A 6,835-nucleotide genomic window follows, 5' to 3' on the forward strand; every position below is an offset into this window, starting at 1 on the left:
CAAATTCTTGCCAATTAAACAGAGCACGCCACAGAAAAGGACCTCAATTTAGCCATGACAACAAAATGGATGGAATTTAATTTCCTGTCTTTTGATTGGTCAATACAGTGTTCCAGCTGTGCTAAAATAATATGATGACATGACACAGATAAAGATATATGTATATGTATAAAAATAACATTTTCAACTGTGTCCATAATTTATGTACAAATCTGCACATCTTTCGAACAACAACTTTCTCCAGCCATGACTATATTTACAATATAGCATGGCTTTATGTACATTTGCTAAATTATTACTTTTAACATACTTTTAACAATTCAACACGTTACGCTCAAACACAGATGCACCACAACAGGAAACTGCATGACATTGGAATGTTTTTCTCCTTTGTATTTCTACACGTCTCTTAAAAAAAAGTCATAAACCTGCCTATATGTTTTTCCTGTTTTTCCTGGTACGGAAAATGGTTGGTAAGGGTTCAGAAGGGTTCCTTTTGATGAAAGACATGACTGAACATATTTCTGACAGAGCAGCAGTAATCAATTCCTCAAACTCAAGCATGTGACAGGCAAACTCCAAGATACCAGCACAAGGGAAACTAATCTCACATGTGAAAACACACTCTACCTCTGACACAAACACAAACTGCATAAAATTGTCTGATACGCTGTCATCAGGTGTTACTAACTATAGCCACCTCTTTCTTTAGGGTTTGAAATAAACTTTTTCACACACCAGCTAATTTGGCTACTAAATTATTTAAAGGTCATTCTGAACTTCTACTAGCCATATAAAAAAAAACAGTATAAATAATGCAAAATAAATTATATTATATAAATGATATAAATATATTTGTGGATACTAAAATGGGTCAAATTTCAAACTGTGTTTTTGCGCCCTTGAAGCGCAATGCAGGAAAACAGGGTTTATTCTGTTATAAACTCCAAATATAGATCACTCCAAAATGAAATATTGGCAAGCACATTGAAGATTAGCAGACAGGCTGTCAGTTTCTAAAGTGATCAGATGTTTGCTCACAAAAGCAATAAAGTCTCTACTCCTCTGACGTACATTCAAAAAAGCCAGCTGGTTCTCACGCAGATAATGACACTAAAAAATCATGCTCCAAAATACAGTGTAATAATGGCAAGATTATACCCAAACATATAATTTCATGATCATAATGTTTCCATGCATATTGACGGCAAATAATTTATATTGAATGGCAGTGTCTTAGAAACACCTGCATAGTGACACAAACATAATTTATAAACATGTACTGCTAAATTGTCTATTAAAGGGATGGTTCGGAGTAGAATTGACTTCATTGCTATGCACTCCGAAGCCCATCTAAATGTAAGTCCACCATGAGTGTTTTAAAAACACGTTTTACCCGAGAACTACTAGTCTCAGAAACTACAAGTCGACGTCACTTCCCTGGTTTGAAAAAAGCACGTAAAAGTCCTCCTACTACATCTGTGTGCATGTCAACTTGTAGGAGGACTTTTACGTGCTTTTTTCAAACCAGGGAAGTGACGTCGACGTGTCGCCATTTGTAGTTTTTGAGACTAGTAGGGATCGGCTAAAACGTGTTTTTAAAACACTCATGGTGGACTTACAAATGTTCTGATGCAGCGTTTTGTGAGTACATAACCTATTTACACTACTGTACAAGTTTGGTAAGATTACTTGCACGTTTAGTGGTGCAATTTACGAGATACATCACATGTACCATTCACTCCTGTAACAAGCAATTCGAAAAACTCTAATATCTCCATAAATGTTTGACTAAGGTAAAAAAAACTTCGGATGGGGTATTTACATGGGCTTCGGAGTGCATAGCAATGAAGTCAATTCTACTCCGAACCATCCCTTTAAGTTGATTATGACCCACATTTGGCGAATTGCTGCAAGACACTGGCTTTTAAGATACATGCAAAACCATTATATTCACAATTTTAACTGACAAATTTGTTTTGATGATCTTTCATGTAAAAAGTCATCTTTTAAACATGACAGTTTATATGAATTATCGGGTATGTTCTTACCTGTGTTTTTCCAGCTCATTGTGTGATGACCTAAACAAGAAATAAATAGAGGCATGGATGAGTTTGGTTAAGAAGAACACTGACTATTTACTTAAAAAAAAAAAAACTGTATACTGACCCTGACTAAAAATATAAAATAGACACTCTATAATAACAACTGCCATAGATGTTTTTCTTAGGATAGAGAGATGCTGGTATTATCTACTCAAAAAATAAATAAATTAACTTTCAAATTAATATCAAAATATATCATTTAAAGCAGGACACTCTCCGTTCAATAAATATGAGTAAGTTTTTTGCTGAATTAATGATGATGTTCATGTGAAGATGTGGTCTAAAAGGAACCTCAAAAGCTGCATTTGTCTGTTAACACCACATACGCACTCTTGTTTGCCACTCGGTCAAAATATTATCCATTGTGAATAAACTAAAATGCCCCCTTTGTCAAGCATAAATATTCAACAAATTATCCTTGAACCCAAAAAAGTGCAATGTCAAATGTAATTTATTTTTACTTGGCATTAATGGATGAATAAATGAATGTATGAATTTATGCTTTTGGTGCTCCGTGGCCCCTTCACAAACTACACGCTGCTCTGCTTCGAATTCTACATTATACACAAAACACAATAATTTCGCATTGCCTTACTGTGTCCATTAGGCCGATACCACTGTAAGTAAAGCACAGCATGCACTCAGTGACGCAGAGGAAATTCAGCATGCTACAACGCATTGCTATTTTAGTCCAGGGTATAAATGCAGGGGTGTATGATGGGGCAATTACATTTTCTCCAAATAAACAAACTAACAAAAAAATAGAGGAATTGTAATGCATGCATGATAAAAGCAACGTATTTAGGTCATAGCATCAGTTGTTAGTCTTATGTCAAAGCTGCAGTGTGCAGTTTCTGCACCACTAGCGTCATCATATGGGATTGCAAAAATAATGATATCACTTTTCCCTTATTATGCATGACAGGTAAAAATACAGGCTAAAAAATACAATACAATACACATTTGTAATATCTGGGGCTAGTGCAGAATTTATGATAGTAGTGCACTACTGAGTCCTCAATCGACGCAGAGGTTTTTGCAATTTGCAAAACAATTCCAAAAAAAGTATTCCAAAGTAAGTTTTGGGAAAAAAGTACAAGAAAACCTATCACAAATTTCCTGGAAAGCCCTGATCCCATAGATTTCCTTTTTTTCAGTGCTTTCTATGCATATGTGGGGGAAGGGCTGCACACTAGGCTCCTGCTGTTTTGCTTTGACATTGCAAGGAAAGGGGGCTAATGCAGCAAAACAGATCCAGGGGTCAAAGCTCTCTAGCAGCTGACTTGGGTCTATTCACACCACACCCAACAGTGAGAGTGTAACCACACCTAAAATACACTACTAAAAGCATACTCTCTATGACATGTACATGTGTCACATGCTCATATTTGTTAAATTCAACAAGAAGTTAAAATGTAAAAAGCAACTTGTAAACAAAACATTACTTCCATTACTAGTGTTTGTTTGCAAGAAAGCATTTAGAAAAAAAAGTTTCGACAAATTTTATGCATGCAAACTTTAGTATCGAAACAGGTTATATAGCTTGAAGACTAACATGTTTTATATGCTAGGGGAATCAGCATATTTCCATAAAGGTTCCCAGCTACTTTACGGCATATATGATAAATACTTAAAATGTAATGACGTTGCCAATCGTCTTTAAACAACAAAAAGTACTAGGTTAGTAAAACGTGTGGTGTTTCCACGTTAAAATTATTGATTTGAAAGGAGATGACAGCAGTGGAAAAGAGAAAGCAGCAGCAGCAGAAAGTTAACGCTGTACGCGTGGCAATGTTTATACACAGCCAAGCCCAACAACAAAAATGGCGATTACATGTAGAATAAACATCGTTTGAATATATTCATCCATTAACATAGCAATGGCATTGCATTGTGTTTACCTATTATTGTGGTTTTTTCTTGAAATCGGAGATTTAGTTTTCTTTCTGGAAAAGTCGCTATCGTACGGCAAAACAGATGCGTAACCGTGTTCAGCTTCTAGTGAGAAAGTAAACATAACCAGCATTAAATACAGACGTGTGTGATTCAGTGAACAAAAACTAGAATGTTAGAAAGTTAGACACTTCATATGTTTTAACGTCAAGCCGTTTAATGAATTATGCTTCTATCAACTTACTGTAACGGTAAAGCAAACACCCCTCCCCCAGGTTACATTTGACGGAAAATGAAAACGAATCAACATTTTAACATAGGCTGGGACAAATGTCACTCACTTAAGTCATCTCATTCTGATTACTGAATATTTATAGACTTAATAACTCACAGTAACAAGATGCCATCGTCCTTTTTGGCTTGAATTAAACTAAGTTAACGTTACACTTGACCAGCCGGCAGGTTTGTTAAGTGACATTAGACCAGCATATTAAAATACAACGAATATTTTTAGTTGACCACACAAACATCATTATATACCTCTGTCTCTTCTTTCCAAATACTCTGCTGCCTCAAGAAGAAGTAGAAGAGAATTAAGTTCCATTCCGGTGTATTTACAGAAATAAAAATAACACAAAAAACGTGTTATACACTGTTTAACAAATGGTGTAAAACAAAGGGAGGAAACAAAACAAAACAAACAAACAAATAAACAAAAAAAGTGATGACACTCGATGTGAACAGTTCAATTCTGAGTCGTACAGACTCTCAACTAAAATTAATGCAGACTGCACGTAAACTAAAATCTGGAGATCGATTGATGGCTCCTTCGTCCAATCAGAACACAGAAAAGTATGAAAGGCGGAACCTAAAAACATTTGTATCCAATCAAAGACTTCAAAGACAGAAGTTCACAGGAAAGATGTTGACACATTGCGAAATGTCATATGATTGGTTAGTCAGTGATAGTAACAAGGTTGAAGCCATGCCCTAGCAACAGTACGTGTGACTCAGCCCCTAAATCGCTCATTGGTTTGACGTACACCATACAAGCTGCTGATTGGACAAAGGGAATGTTGGGCGTGTTTTCTTATAACCTCGTTTGCTGAACTATGCTGGCAGTGACAAAGTTGTCTCTGGAAGAACTCAGCGAAAGGAAGTGTTTTTGAGAGTCAAGATTCTGATCGTTTACCGAGCTATAATCACATTAAAATACTAATGCAACTCACTTATTCACGTTTAAAAAGTAAGATGCTAATTAGTTCATATTTATCATAGCATCAAAGTTTGACGAAACTCACTGATCGAGTTGAAATGACGTCTAGGGTGCGGTCGACTGTGAAATGGTCAAAATAATACTTTATATTTTGTGTGTATATTTATAATGGTAAAAAAGAATGTACAATATTTTTTATTATTATTTGTATTATATATTTTTATTTATTACTTGCAATAATAGCTGGAAATTGAACAGATATAATGTAATTCCATGACAGCTAGAAATATAAAAACTTAAGCTGCATAATGATGCTATCACAAGTTGTTCTTGATTTTTTTTCCTTGCAAGAACTTGGTGTTCTTGTTAACAATTCAGCAGAATTTGTTAAACAAGTGTTCAAAACCAAATGTTCAAGTTTGCATGTCTGAATGTTGTTAACATAAGTCAGCAGAAGGAATGTAAGTTAACTATTTTTCCAGTTTATTCACCCAAAATTAAACTTCTGTCATTACTTACTCATTCTTTTGTTGTTTTTGATTATGAATGAATTATGGTTATGGATTTGTGAACCATATTTCATTACTCAAAATAATAATTGATTCATGAAGCTCTCATTGCTAATTTTCGGTTAAGGTCAGCCAGAGCTTCAGTGGTAAAAGAGCTACCACTAAACCGGTTCATCTTTTCTAATTCTTAGGGTGAAAAAAAAACAGGTTTGGAATGACATGAAGTTAAACATATAATGACAGATTTTTTTATTTTGGCTTAACTGGCCTACTTTTTTACATTATATTCCTTTTGGGAAGAAAGAGTATGCCTATAAACATTGAGCTGAGGTGTTATCATTATCACAGAGTAGTGAAAAGGGATAGTAAACACATTATTTTTTTAGACTGGGAACTGAAAGAGAGGAAAGAAGCCAGAAAGAAACAACAAGAAGAATGAGACAGAAAGCAGAAATCGCTGACCTCCGCTCACTCTATGGACAAAAAATAAAAAAATACAGCTGTTTCTAATTGGTAACTCGGCACCGACTGCTGACCTACATTCTGCTTGAGATTCTGAACTCAGCAAAGGAGAGACAGAGAGAGGAAAAAGGAGACAACAATGCAGAGGTGAAGAAAGATGAGGACTGATTTGTGTAGGAGATGAATAGGAATATTTTTTATGAAAAATCTTTAAACAGCTCTATGTAATTGATTCATTATTTATCATAAGCAAATAAATAATTAAATTACACTTAATTAACCAAAATGTCGACTTTCCTTAAAACTCAGTTTAGCTCAAGAGGTCAAGGTTAGATGGTTGGTATGGGTAGTTTAGATACTGTACTCTACTAAGTATTACAGTTCCCTGTACACACTAGCCCTGCATGGTGCCCAAATCACCATATGGTTAATCTGGCCCTACATTTTTCATCTGCTATCTGAACACCCTCCATTCAAGTGAATGGAATGACAAAATAAAAATCTATCACTGTTACTGATACATCTAGGCCTACAGACAAAATAAACAGCCTAGTTGTAATGAAAAAGTGTGTGTGTGTGTGTTAGAGTGCGGATCGGGCCGCATTTTTCTGTCCGAGCCCGGCCCGAGTCCGACAGAGCAGTAACCGAAC

The 6,835-nt window shown here is 35.4% G+C and overlaps 1 long non-coding RNA gene across 1 annotated transcript; it reads right to left on the minus strand.

Moving 5' to 3' along the window:
- Positions 1 to 2,051: 2,051 nt before the first annotated feature.
- LOC141336299 (uncharacterized) lies at positions 2,052 to 4,747 on the minus strand. The gene is made up of 3 exons (XR_012355698.1): positions 4,539 to 4,747; positions 4,007 to 4,103; positions 2,052 to 2,081 (listed from the first exon to the last, which is right to left on the minus strand). It is a non-coding gene; the product is annotated as an uncharacterized lncRNA (long non-coding RNA).
- Positions 4,748 to 6,835: the final 2,088 nt, after the last annotated feature.

This window comes from Garra rufa, chromosome 6, assembly GCF_049309525.1.
Source record: "Garra rufa chromosome 6, GarRuf1.0, whole genome shotgun sequence".
NCBI classification, from domain to species: Eukaryota; Metazoa; Chordata; class Actinopteri; order Cypriniformes; family Cyprinidae; genus Garra; species Garra rufa.